This window comes from Canis aureus, chromosome 15, assembly GCF_053574225.1.
Source record: "Canis aureus isolate CA01 chromosome 15, VMU_Caureus_v.1.0, whole genome shotgun sequence".
Lineage (NCBI taxonomy): Eukaryota > Metazoa > Chordata > Mammalia > Carnivora > Canidae > Canis > Canis aureus.
Genome location: NC_135625.1, coordinates 11,643,196 through 11,657,835, shown reverse-complemented (window position 1 = coordinate 11,657,835; position 14,640 = coordinate 11,643,196). Strand labels below are relative to the sequence as shown.

Genomic DNA, 14,640 nt, shown 5'->3' with positions numbered 1-14,640 from the left:
AGCAGATTTCCCGGACGGAAGGGCGTCCTCGCTGGAGGCTCAGCGCTTGTGGCTGCAGCTCGCACGTGGATGCCCCCAGCGTTGCGTCCTCCACGCCCGGAGCGCGGGGCCTCGCGAGCCTTCCAGCCCCCCCAGCTCCGCCCGCCCCGCCCGCGGGGAGCCCCGCCCAGCCCTGGGTCCGCGTCTGCTTCCGGTAAGCTGGTTCCCAGGCCGGCCGCGCCCCGGGACCCCTCCCTCCGCGCCCCTCCTCGGGGAGCCCCGGTGACACCCCCGCCCCCAGCCCCGCCGGCTGTGCCTGCCCGCCTGCGCTCGCGTTCCTGACGAGCCCGCGAGAAGTGTGCACTTCCTGGGCAGGGGCATCTTCGGGGGGGCAGGGGGAGACCAGGGAGACCCCGGGACACTGGGCGGGGGGGCGGGGGGAGATCCGTTTAGGGAAGCGGGTCGGATGGGCCTGGACCGAGCAAGACGGTGTGTGTGACCCGGGCTGGAAGCCCTGGAAGAAAAGTGACTAAAGGGATGCGCAGGGCCCGGGTGGGGGGGGGACCCCAAATTCATTTATTTTATTTTATTTTTGGAGTTTTGTTTTTGATTTCCAACTCCCCACTCCCTTTTTTAAAACGCTCTGTGTCCGATCCCGACGACGAGGTCCCCGGGGTTTTGCAGCCTGTTGTCCTGGACACCCCCTTCGGTGCTCCTGTCAGCAGCAGCGGGCCACTCTCGTCCGTGCGGCCTCGGTGAAGATGCTGCTACTCACTCCTCTTTAAATCAACAGCGGGAATTTAGTGTAAGCAGCTAGTCCACATCATCATCTTCCTCCCCTGCTGACGTCCTGCCCTAAGCGGACAGTGCAGTGTGTTTCCGTTCCCTTTGCCCTCCCCTCCCCGCCCCCGAGTGACCCAGGGGGAGCTCGAGTGTCCGGGGGGACTCTGGAGAGCGAGCCCATCCGTTTATAACTGAGGAAGTTACTCAGGTGGTTCCACTGCTGACCTCCTTTCATGTTCTCCAGTCCTACTAATTAGGTCTTCTTAATCTCATGTTTTGTTTTTGTTTTTGATAGTTTAATAGGATGTTCTGGAAAAGAAGAATAAAATATTTGAGATTGTGATTAAAAAAAAAAAAAAGCATGAATGAGAAGCGCTCTTGCTCAGGAGTATGAGACACACGCTCTGTCGTTTGTGGGGTAGGGGTGTGGAGGGCAAACCCTGCCACGGGATCCCCTGTAGGCCCAGCCATCTCTGCGAAGATGGTGCTGTTCCCTCTACTGGCTTCACCTGCCCACCTCGACACACGCAGGGAGCCACAAGGCAGCTTGACATCTGGAAAGGATCCAGATGTTTTAAAGCAAGCATGGAACAAAAGCATCCCCCAGTAAGAGGAGGAGGCAGGAGGCGCTGTGACTCTGGGAAGGGAGCCTGGAGGGGGAGTCAGAGTGCTGTCTGCGCTTAGGGCTCCCCGAATGGAAGGCAGTCTGAGCAGCTCTGGGGCAGGAGGAGTGAAGTGTCTGTTCCGACTCTGTGCTCAGCAGGTCCCAGCAGAGACCGTGGGGTCCCTTCCAGAGGTCAGTCCACTTCATACACTCACTGCACCCCCAGATGCGTGGGCTCGCCTACAATAGGAGAGCGTTCTGAAACAACAGGCAGAAAAACCCACCTGTTGATTTTCACGTAGGTGTTGGATGTCCGAGTCCGCACTGTCGGTGAACAGCAGAGGACTGGCCTCCCCACGAGGCAAATTCCTCCCTGTGTGTGTGGCTGCAGTACAGGAAAGTGTTAGGTTGATTCCGAGCCCCTAAAGTCATCTCCACACTCAGGAGTGACTTGTCAAGACTGAGCTTGCCTGAGAAAGCAGCTTTTTGTGTGTCCTTTTTATTTTCTTGATTCTTCTTTCGAGACTTAATTGATTTCTGTCAATGTTTTGATTTCTGTCAATGATTTCTCTCAATTTCTGTCAATGTTTTGTTGTTTCATTACTTAATCTTCTAATCTTCTTTTAACTTTTATTAATTATCTTCTTGATCTGTAAAATTTGAATTGTCAGTTTCCTCTTGCTTTTACTCAAGGAAGTTCAACAGTTTATAAAGTTTATAAAGTTCAACAGTTGGTTCCTTCATTTCCAAGCCCTCTCTGATAAGTATACTTAAAGTTTATACATGTTTTTAAAGATCTATTTATTTGAGGGAACATGCATGCACTTGTGAGGGGAGAGGGGAGGGGCAGAGGGAGAGGAGAGAATCTAAAGCAGACTCTGCGGAATGCAGAGCCTGACTTGGAGCTCAGTCTCACAACCTGGAGATCATGACCTAAGCCTAAATCAAGACTCGGATGTTTAATTGACTGAGCCACCCAAGCAGGTGTTACTCAAGTTTGTACATTTTTTCGAGGTAATAGGTGTGGCCTTATCCCATGATTTTGACAGCTGTTTTTTCTAGAGGGTCGGACAGTCGTAGGACATCCTCCCTGAGTCTGCCCTCTCAGCACAGACCTGTCAGAACAGGACATAGAACGTTCAGGAGACTTGTCCGTCAATTTATGTCAGCAAGAATGATGCCCATGAACTAATGGCGACCCCGCTCCCAAAAAAAGACTAGAGTGGGATGAGCTAGAGTGAGATGCGGAGAAATGCTGAAAGGACCCCACCTTCCCCCTGGATTAAAGGAGACAAGAAGGCAGCAGCTAGACATAAAAGTAGCCCAGTAACGCTTTCTTTCCTTTTTTTTTAATTCAAATTTCATATTGGAAAATAACAGCATAACATTTAAGTGCTAAGAGAATGGATCAAATGGAGGATAAAGTTGTTAGTTTATAAGTAATAACAAAATTCATGATATGGCAGGAAATGACAGGACCCAAACATAACGTTAGAGATTAAAAAAAAAAAAAAAAAAACCTAGCTGAGATTAACAATAATTCCTCACCTGTTATGGGAAAGACGGCATAAACATGGGACGTGAGTCCAGGAATACTTTCATGGTTAAAAGCATCTACCTCCAAAATTACCTACCTCATTTGTGAAATAAGTTACCAACCATCTGATGAATTTAGAGGAAAGACAAGTCTATGGAAATTCATCTGTCATAGCAAAGGTTTGAAATAGCATTTGTTTTACATGGAAGTTAGAATCGACATACAAAACCTAATAGAATTGCCAGGTATTTTTGAGAAATGACCAGAATGACTTGAGATACTGTGTTTCTTATTGGAATTATTTCAAGACCTAGAATTTTTTTTTTTAAGCCAGAAGATTTTATTTCTGCAGCCTCAGAAATGTCTAATTCAGTTGTGAATGAGATGCTGATGAAGCTATTTACTACACTGTGTTGTGTGTTAACATTTTATTTATTACCCATTAGCCAAAAAAATAAAGTATAAGGTTGACTTTCTATTTTAATAAATTATTTTTAAATTTACACTTTTAGTTAACATACTGTGCAATATTGGTTTCTCAAGTAGAATTCAGTGCTTCTTTACTAACATATAACACCCAGTGCTCATCATAACAAGTAACCTCCTTAATACTCATCACCCATCTAATCCATCCCTCACCCACTTCCCTCCATCAACCCTTTCTTCTCTATTGTTGAGCCTCTTATGGCTTGTTTCCCTCTCCTTTTTTTCCTTCCCATATGTTCATCTCTTTCTTAAATTCCACATATGAGTGAGATTATATGGCATTTATTTTTCTCTGATTTCATTTAGCATAATACATTCTAGTTCCATCCACCTTGTTGCAAGTGGCAAGATTCCTTGTTTTTTTTTTCTTTCTTTTTTGATAGCTGAGAAGTATTCCATTGTGTGTGTGTGTGTGTAATATATATATATTGTGTGTGTGTGTGTGTGTATATATATATATTACACATCTTTATCCACTCATCAGTTGTTGATGGACATTTGTGCTCTCTCCAGTTTGGCTATTGTTGATAATGCTGCTGTAAACATTGGTGTGCATGTCCCCCTTCAGATCTGTAGTTTTGTATCCTTTGGGTAAATACCTAGTAGTGCAATTGCTGGATCATGAGGTAGTTCCATTTTTAACTTTATGAGGAACTGCCTCCATATTGTTCTCTAGAGTGGCTGTACCAGTTGGCATTCCCATCAACGTGCAAGCAGGTTCCTCTTTCTCCACATTCTCACCAATACCTGTTTCTTGTGTTGTTAATTTTAGCCACTCTGACAGATGTGAGGTGGTATTTCATGGTGGTTTTGATTTGTATTTCCCTGATGGTGAGTGATGTTGAGCATCTTTTCATATGTCTGTTAGCCATCTGGATGTCTTCTTTGGAAAAGTGTCTATTCATGTCTTCTGCCCATTTCTAAACTCAGTTGTTTTTTGGGTGTTAAGTTTGATACGGTTTTTGTAGATTTTGGATACTAACCCTTTATCCAATAGGTTGTTTGCAAATAATTTTCTCCCATTCTATATGCTTTTTTTAAGTTTTGTTGATTGTTATCTTCACTCTGCAGAAGCTTTTTATCTTGATGAAGTCCCAATAGTTCATTTTTGCTTTTCTTTCCCTTGTCTGTAATGACGTGTCTAAGTAAGAAGTTGGCTGTGGCTGAGGTCAGAGGTTTCTGCCTGTGATCTTCTCGAAGAATTTGATGGTTTCCTGTCTCACATCAAGGTCTTTCATCCATGAAGAATTTGATGGTTTCCTGTCTCATATCAAGGTCTTTCATCCACTTTGAATTTATTTTTGTGTACAGTGTAAAAAGTGGCCCAGCAGTTTCATTCTTCTGTATGTTGCTACTTTCCCCAATACCATTTATTGAAGAGACTGTCTTTTTTACATTGGGTATTCTTTCTGCTTTGTAGAAGACGAGGTGACCATACAGTTGTGGGTCGACTTCTGGGTTCTCTCTTCTGTTCCATTGATCTGTGTGTCTGTTTTTGTGCCACGACCATTACTGTGTTGATGATTACGGCTTTGTAATATAGCCTGAAAGCCAGAATTCTAATACCTCCAGCTTTGTTTCTCTTTTTCACAATTGCTTTGGCTATTCAAGGTCTTTTGTGGTTCCATACAAATTTTAGGTTTGTTCTAGCTCTGTAAAAAATGTTTGTGGTATTTTGATAGGGATTACATTAAATGTGTAGGTTGCTTTGGGTAGTATAGACATTTTAACAATGTTTGCTCTTCCAGTCTATGAGCATGTGCTCTTCCAATCCATGAGCATGGAATGTTTTTAAATTTTTTTGTGTCTCCCTCAATTTCTTTCATAAATGTTTTGTAGTTTTTAGGGTACAGATCTTTTACTTCTTTATTTAGATTTATTCTTAGGTATTCTACTGTTTTTGGTGCAATTGTAAATGCGATAGATTCCCTGATACCTTTTCCTGCTGTTTTGTTACTGGTGTATAGAAAGGCAACAGATTTCTGCACATTATTTTATAATCTGCGACTTTGCTGAATTCATGTATGAGTTGTAACATTGTGTGTGTGTGTGTGTGCGTGTGTGTGTGTGTGTGTGGTGGAGTCTTTCAGATTTTCTACATAGAGTATCACGTCCTCTGCAAATAGTGAAAGTTTGATTTCTTCCTTGCCAATTTGGATACCTTTTATTTCTTTTTATTTTCTGATTGCTGAGGCTATTACTTTCTTGCCAGTTTGAATACCTTTTATTTTTTGTTGTTGTTGCTGTCTGATTGCTGAGGCTACGATTTCCAATACTTTGTTAAATAGTAATGGTGAAACTGGACATCCTTGTCCTTTTCCTGGGAAACACCCCCAGTTTTTCCCCATTGAGAATGATGCTGTGGGTCTTTCGTATATGGCCTTTATGATGTTGAGGTATGTCTCAGCTGCTCCTTTGTTGAGGGATTTTAACAGAAATTGTCAAGTGCTTGATTTTGTCAAGTGCTTTTTCTGCATCTATTGACAGGATCATATGGTTTTTATCCTTTCCTTTATTAATATAGGGTATCAAGGGTATCACATTGATTTGCAAATATTGAACACCACCTGCAGTCCAGGAATAAATCCCACTTGATCATGGTAAATAATTCTTTTAATGTACTGTTGAATTCAGTGTTAGTATTTTAGTGAGAATTTTTGTATCTTCATCAGTCATATTGGCCTGTAATTTTCCTTTTTAGTGGGATCTTTCTCTGGCTTTGGAGTCAAAGTAAGGCTGGCTTAGCTGGGTGTGTTCAGAAGTTTTCCTTCCATTTCTATTTTTTGGAACAGTTTGTAAAGGATAGGAATTAATTTTCTTTAGATATCTGGTAAATTCTTCTGGGAATCCATCCAGCCCTGGCCTTTTGTTGGGAAATTTTTTATTACTGATTCAATTTCTTTTCTGGTTCTGGGCCTATTCAAATTTCCTGTTTCTTCCTATTTCAGTTTTGTTAGTTTGTACGTTTCTGTGAAGTTATCCAGTTCTAGGTTACCCAGTTTGTTAGCATATGATCTTTCATACTATTCTGTTTGTATTTCTGTGGTGTTGGTTGTGACCTCTCCTCTCATTCATGGTTTTATCTTTTTGAGTCATTTTTCTTTTTGATAAGTCTAGACAGAGGTTTGAAGAACCAGCTCTTAGCTTCCTTGAGCCATTCTGGGCTTTTTTGTTTGTTTCTATATATCACTTTCAATCTGCAGGTGTCTTTAGGTCTAAAATGAGTCTCTTGTAGGAGCATATAGATGGGTCTTCTTCTTCTTCTTTTTTTTTTAATCCATTCTGATACCCGGTGTCTTTTGATTGATACATTCAATCCATTTACATTCAGAGTGATTATTGAGCGTTATGAATTTAGTGTCATTGTGTTACCAGTAGAGTTGGGGTTTCTAGTGATGTTCTGTGGTCCTTTATAGTCTTTGTTGCTTTTAGTCTTTTTTTTTTTTTTTTCCTCCATTCAGAGAGTCCCCCTTAAAATTTCTTGCAGGGCTGGGTTAGTGGTTAGGAACTCCTTTCGTTGTTGTCTGGAAAACTCTGCCTTTCCTTCTATTCTGAATGACAGCCTTGCTGGATAAAGAATTCTTGGCTGCATATTTGTCCATTTATGTCCTTCCACTCCATTCTGGCCTACTAGTTCCTGTGGACAGATCCCTATGAACATGATCTATCTTGCCTTATAAGTTAAAGACCTTTCTTCTCTTGCTGCTTTTAGAATTCTGTCCTTGTCTGTGTATTTTGTGAATTCGACTATGATGTGCTTTGATGATGGCTGGCTTTTGAATTTAATAGGAATTATCTGTAATTCTTGGATTTTGATGTCTGTGTCCTTCCCCAGATGAGACATTTTCAGCTATAATTTGTTCAAATAAGCCTTCTGATCCTTTATCTCTCTCTTGATCTTCTGGGATTCCTGTGATACAAATGTTATTATGTTTTAATAAGTTGCTGAGTTCCCTAAGTCTGCCTTCATGGTCCATTACCTTTCTTTACCTCCCCTTTCCAGCTTCATTATTTTCCATAATTTGATTTTCTGTATCAATGACTCACTCCTCTGCTTCATCCATCTTCCTTTTATGGCCTCCATTTGTGTTTGCATTTCAGTTATAGCATTTTAAATTTTGACCTGACTAGACTTTTTTTTTTTTTTTTTTTTGTCTTGGCAATAAGGGATTCTCTAGTGTCTTCTATGTTTTCTTCAAGTTGAGCTACTTTCCTTATAATTGTTTTAAATTCGAGTTTAGATGTTTACTTACATATATATATATATATATATATATATATATATATATATATATATATATATTAAATCCCTGGCTGTGAGTTCTTCTCGTGTTCTTTCTTTTGGGGTAAATTCTTCCAGCTTGTCATTTTGTCCAGAACAGAAAAGAAGAAAGAGAAAAAAGAATAGTAATAATTTAAAAAAAAGAAAAGAAAAGAAAAAGAAAAACAAAACAAAGACCTAGATCATGGGCATGTTTTATTTTACTTGTGAAAAGAATCTAGATCCCAAAATAAAAAACAAAAAGTATACAAAAAAGTATATATATTAAACTAAGAATTAAGGGGTGCCTGGGTGGCTTGGTTGGTTAAGTGTTTGCCTTCTGCTTAGGTCCTGGGATTGAGCCCCACATCAGGCTCCCTGTTCAGCAGGGAGTCTGCTTCTTTCTCTCCCTTGTGTGCACTCTCTCACTCTCTCTCTCAAATAAAATCTCAAGAAAAATAAGAATGAAAATAAAAAAAGCAGGAATTGGAAGATACAAGAAAATGAAAAAATAAATGTAAAAAGGCAGCTTGAGCCCCTTCCCCCTGGAGCTGAAGCTCTGCAACTCTCCATGATCAGTAAGTACAGTGGGACCTAGTAGAGGGTGCCATCCTCTGGGGGCAGGACGAGGTGTAGGGCTTCCCGCCTCCACTCTGTGGCGCTGTTTTGCTGCCTGAAGACTTTCAGCACTGATGGGCGGGATGCAGCTGGTGGTGCCCTGCTCTGTAGCCTCGGAGAGGAAAGTCCAGGCCCCTGCTCTTCAGGGAGCCCTCCCAGAAGAGCAAGCAGTCCCCCTAGATGTGACCCCATTTCCATCTGAACCCTGTTTCCTGCATCCGATCCCTTTCATCTCAGGCATGTGAGCCAGTTTCCAAAGTCTAAATTGCAAGGACTCACTGTGGACCCTCGTTGGGGGCGGGGAGGGGGGGTGCCCTTAGGTCCCAGGAAAGCGGTGGCATGAGCACCTGTGGCATTGAGCACCTGTAGCAGAAAGCGGGCGCTAGGACCCGCTGCTCTCGGCCAGCTCCCCAGCTCCTGTGTCTGCAGCAGCGCCGCACCTTGGCACCACCCCTTCTTCCAGCGACCCAGGGGATCTCAGACCACCCTGTCACTCCTGGGATTCCGCCCTCGCTCTGCCACCCGAGCACCTTCAAGCCAGGAGTGTCTCCACAGTGGCAGATTTCCAAAAGTTCGGATTTTGCCCCTACTGCTTCTAACACTTTGCAGGAGCCTCAGCGGGCAGGCTCTCTCCCTGCGCCGCATCCACAGCTGCACCTCTACCAAGCAACCTCCGCACCTCCTGCCTTCCAAAAGGGCGTTTCTTTGCTGCTTGTAGACTTGCAGTTTTTGTTCTCTCAGACCTTTGATTGAGTTATTGGGTGTTCAGAATGATTTGAGAATTATCTCGCTGTGTTCCAGGGAGGAGGCAAGCTCAGGGTCCTCCTACTTCTCTGCCATCTTAACTCCTCCTCCAGTTAACTAATAAATTCTTGATGTATTATTGAAAGTACTCTGTCCAGTGCCCTAACACTCCTTCCTCCACACTAGTAACATAATTTATGCTTGTTGCATCATAATGTGTATTGCAGATTTTCATGCTTATTCAGCTTACATCTTCTTGAGGTAGATGTTTACACCATTTATTTTAATCTTTAATCAAATACTTAAGATAAAATTTTCCATGAATATTGCTTTAAGTTTGTACCATTGGTACTTTTATATATTAAAAATTGTTCATAATGTACATTTAAAAAAATTGTTAATTTTATTTTAAAAGAGAAACTTTCCATTTAATTTTCAGTTGGCATTACATGTCTTCTGTGGTTGTCGTTATTTTCCAGTCTTATTTTATTGTGTATAGGGACTTTGCAGATTCCTTTTTTAAAAACGTGAGGTTTTCCTCCATCCTTGCACAAACCTTTTGTATGCAGGGGACCATGTGTGCTATAAAGGTATGATGCTTTCATATATAAAATTTACAGTAATTATAAACTTCATTCTATTTTCACCTTTTCTGAATAGCTTTGGATGTTAAAGATTACGAAAGGTTGGATTTGAAAGCTTTTTTCATTTATAGTATTAATTTGAAAGACAGATTTGGTTTTATACTTACTTCATATTTAAAGCTTATACTGGTACTCCGTGCCTTTGCTTTCCAATTTGTGTATTGCTAAAAAGGTAGGAGGCAAGAAGGCAAGACTATTTTGTTTATGCTACCTTGTAAACTATCTCCCTAGCACCTGGAATGGCCCATCACTGGTGTTGGGATTCTAGGAAGCTCACTTAATAACATCATTTTTCCAGATTGCAGTTCTGAAAGGGAAGGAAAGACAAGTGAATTGGTATAGATATCAGTCATTTTTTCATAGTATGGGTCCTTTTTTGTCCTTGGCACAGAGACTGTGTTAAGTTAAATTATTAACTGTTAGTTAAATTATTGCTAATTCATCTATGAGTTATATACTTACACACAGATTTTCTCTAAATGCATCTCTTGTGCTAGTTGAGGAAGAATTCACTTGGTTATAAGATTAAGGGTCACAGTTGGTTTCTCTGAAGATTTTGTAGGCTTTCTCCATGATCACATTTTGTACAGTGAATATTGTCTCATATCTCACTTGAGTTTTTATAATGATCCTCAAATCATTCTTCGTCTTTGAATTACAGACTCTTTGGGGGTAGTTTTGTTTTGTATTGCTTTATATATGTTTTTTCTAAACTGGGTTTCCACAAACTCACAAATTCCTTTTTGTATTACTTAATACTTCTTTATTATTGTTATACAATTTCCTTTGTAATCTTTACCAGTAACATGGATTTTATAGGTTGTGGGCTTATCTTTCACAGCTTTCAATAGTTATTACTTAATCCTCTTTTCTTTTGCTCATTTTAAGCCTGTCAGCAACATTGAGTGATTTTTAGCAGTATCTCTTTTCCTCTCGTACCTCCCAATATGGTCTCTTTTAGATGGTTTTTATATTATTTTTGGAAGTTCTGAGGCTTTGCCAAGTTGTTTTCCCTTCTTTCTATGTAATTGCTTTCATCCTTTTGATTCTGCTTTGAAGTTCTATTTTTAAGGTTTTTAATAATTTGTTGTCTGTCCGTTACTAAAAGTATTGGATACTTTTTAAAGTTTTTCTCCAAGGCAAAGGATTCTTTGAATATTAATATTCAATTACTTTTTCACTCCTACCTTTTCCTTTTACTGTTATTTTTTTCATGCCATTTTCATCGAATTGAATTCTCCTTAAACCCCATGAATTCATGGTGATAATTTGCAGAGAAATACGTGTCAGGGTCGTGCTATAGCAAGAACTCTTCCTGGCTCAAAATAATGACTGTTTAACACAGGACTTTTGGAAAGTTTGTGGGCCTAGTTGGGATTTTCCATAATTTAAGAATTATCAGCTGAGAAGCTACTTTTTATTTGTGGTTTGCATCCACTCATGACCTTCTTTGATTCCTACCACTTGAAACCATGGATAAAACAATGATACCTAGGTAAAGTCTTCCTTCCCACTCATAAGAATTTCCTGTTTCATATGTGTGGGGTTCCCTGGATATCTGTATATTTCCTTTGAAGAACAATTCTAAAGATTAAACATAATTTTACATTTCAATCCAAATTTACGTTGAAGGCAAAACCTAACATAAATCCCATGGCCAGTGCAGTAGTAGTTTCCCTAGATCCTCCTCTCTCCTTGGATTCTCCCATATGTTCTGGATAATCAGCTGGTAAACCATATTTATAGAGTATCTTTTGGGCATTGTGAAATGTCTTGGATATTGGCTACCTGTCCCCAGTTATCAGATCCTTGCATTAAAATGTGGTTTTTCTTTCAGATCTAAATCAAAGCTCTGTCCTCTCTACTGGGTGACTCATAGGAAAATAAAAGGATACAGTGCCCAGAATCCAGCTGTCACCTCTCCTGACATTTAAACAACTCTCCAGTTCCTCAGACCCCTCAACGCCTCCAAGAACGCAAAAGATTCAATTTTTTCATCACAGTACATGCATACAGTGGGCAAAAAGCAAAGCTTGGTAATCACCTTGGCATTGCCTAGCTCTGTGATGCTGAAGACATTCTCATTTCTATGCATTACAGAAGAGATTCAGACTTCCAGGTATGGACCAATGTTCTCACTATTCTGAAGGGCTCCCTCAAAGCTCAGGGAGGAGGCAGGTGAGGGGTATAAAGCCAGAGGGACCAGTCCAAGTGCCCTAAAAAGAAAAATACTGGTATAAGAGCTGAGGGTACAGTTGGAGCAGGGTATCCACCCACTTTCTGGCCTTGTAGCCATGGAGGAAGATAGGAAGGGGTCAGAGGTGAAATAGCGTTCATTAGTTTTGGAGATGAATATCCGTTTTCTTCCTCTGCAGAGTTTGTAAGCTTTGGAAGATGCTAGTTGAGCATTCTGCACTATGGAGACATGTACCTGACACCTTACAGGGTATGTATAGACTCTATTCTGGAAAATGTTTGAGAGTATCTGCTTTATATAGCAGTTCTTACACAGAACCTATTCTGGGCTCCTCAGAGGGTGTATATATGATGGCTCAGTGGAGCTCTGATATTGTTCATGAGCCCTGAATATCAAATCAAGTTGAAGGTGGTTGATTTTAGTCCTTTGATCATCAGAAATGTTTGGCTGTTGGAGAGAGAGGTCCCTGTTTTAAGGCATATCTTGTGGTGATACGTGGGATCAGGGTTCCAGTCATTGAGTGTGGGATGCTACTAAGCTGAGGCATAAATAGTTCTGAAATCATTCCAGCTTTAATTAAGTTGAGAAGATGTGCTCCCATCTGACTAAACTGTAATTCCATGTTGCATATTTGAGGAAACTCCCAGTCACCAAACTCCCCCGATTCCCGACATATCTGAAACTATACAACTCTAAAATTTCGAAGTCATGGATCTTTGAGGAAAGTGACTTCTCTTCATTATTCTTCCAACACAACCTTGGCTTGGACCCTGTTCCTGCCCTCAGTGACAGGTAGGTGGTGACTTTATCCAGGCCGAAGGCTCTGCATTTCTTTCCTGGAAGTGGTAGACATTTCCTTAAGTGTCAGATAAGGGGCTCATGATGGTCCTCTCAGAAGTTGATGGATTTCAGAACTCCTTCTCAGCAGATGGATTCCTAAGGGCAGTAGTTCAGCATCTTCAGGAGCTTTAGAAACTCAGTATGAGAGCAAATCGTCACAACTCAAGTATTGTCTCAATTAGAAAGGATGAATTCACTGCAGCCATCGGAGCCAAATATTCTTCCCACTGCTGAAGACTTCAATTCTACTTCATATACCTTCTGTTTGCTTCAGATGCCCAGACCCCAAACCCTCAAGCCCCTGGCATTCCATACCCCTGTGTCAGAAGAGAAGATGCCAAGAGCCTTCTGCAGGAAGTTCTGTGGTTCCCTTCAGTTCCAGCCCAAATTCATCCACTGAGGGGTAGAAGTGAAGCCACAAAATGACTCAGTCCCATTTCTTACCACCCTTACTTAACATACCCTGCATCCTTCTTATCCTTTCTCTTCTTGCCAAATGGTTACCCTCTGGGGTTCCTATTTTTCAGAGGCATTCAGAACCATGAGAAGATATAACTTATCATAAACTGTGGTCAGGGAAACAGGCTTTTGAGCCAGATAAATATGAGCCAGTAGTTCAAACAATGCATTATATGCTCTCTGGGTTTTGTCAGGTCACGTGAATCCTATCCAAGTTGGTTTCCTAAGAGGAAGAGTGAAGATGATAATGGCGAACTTGTGGGGGCTTCTGAATAAATGGCAAGAAGTAAATACCTATCACCTAATATGTGATCAATATGATGATGTATTTGGGCAGATAGTTTCTTAGATCACCCATGAGTTATCCATAGACTTTGTATAGAGCAAGGCTGGAAGATGTAACTGAGTTCATGAGAATCCTTAGGCTTATAGTCTTGGAATGGACATCTCTGCTGGAATGGGAGTTCTCAGTTAGGGACCACAGCGCTTTTTCATGTTAAAAACACTTTTCAAACAAATGTGTATGGTTTAGAAATCATAAAGCATGTTATTTTTAAGATAATGTTCTCCATGGAGGCAAGAAACCACATTCTGTGGTCCTGTTGGAAAGAGTCAGTGGCCTCTGTGCAGTAGTTAATGGACCTCTGAAACAAAGTCTAGATTTATACCATTTCCTGATTTCTTTGTATACTCTGTCAAAATTCAAGCTATCAAGGGCTTACCATCCAGTTTACAAAACTCTTGGATATTTTATAAGCAACTCTTAGAAGCCAGTGCATGCCAGGTCAAGCATAACTACTGGAGGGACTGAGGAATGTATTAAAATTAGTAACTCTCAGGATGCCTGGGTGGCTCAGCGGTTAAGTGTCTGCCTTCGGGTCAGGGAGTGATCCTGGAATCCTAGGATCGGGATTGAGTCCCACATCAGGCTCCCTGCATGGAGCCTGCTTCTTCCTCTGCCATATGTCTCTACTTCTCTCTCTCTCTCTCTCTCTCTCATGAATAAATAAAATCTTTAAAAAAAAATAAAATTAGTAACTCTCCTTTGTTGCCCCAGGGTAGGAGTATTGTGTGAGGTGGATTCAGCACATTTAAAGTTCATAGAATTTTGCCTGGTGTACATTAAAGCTCCAGTTAAGATTTATTGGTTGATAAACTTCCCAAGTGACTTGAAATATCTGGAATATGTGAGGGCCGATGCCCTCAATTTTCTTAATATGGTGTATATATGTGTATATATATATAGTGTATATATGTGTGTACACACACACATACATATATGTATATTAAAGTATATTAAACTATTAAGGAATTACTGTAGCAGTGATATTGGCACAATAACTTATTTATTGAAATAACAGCAAGAACAAAATTCATATCTACTTAATTTAACCAGGGAAATTTGCTTTTCATAGAACTAACAGCCACAAAAGAACAGCATACCCATATAGATTTATGTTTTAAGTTTGGTTTCAGTAAAATTGTTTT

At 40.8% G+C, this 14,640-nt stretch overlaps 1 protein-coding gene across 2 annotated transcripts in view; it reads left to right on the top strand.

Moving 5' to 3' along the window:
* Window positions 1–2: 2 nt before the first annotated feature.
* LOC144284254 (uncharacterized) overlaps window positions 3–14,640 on the top strand; it is a 28,808-nt gene continuing 14,170 nt past the window's right edge. For both annotated transcript variants that reach the window (XM_077848581.1, XM_077848580.1), the window contains exons 1-3: window positions 3–193; window positions 11,494–11,775; window positions 12,032–12,102. The gene's annotated coding sequence lies outside the window, so the exon portion shown is untranslated. The remainder of the gene's footprint in view (window positions 194–11,493; window positions 11,776–12,031; window positions 12,103–14,640) is intronic.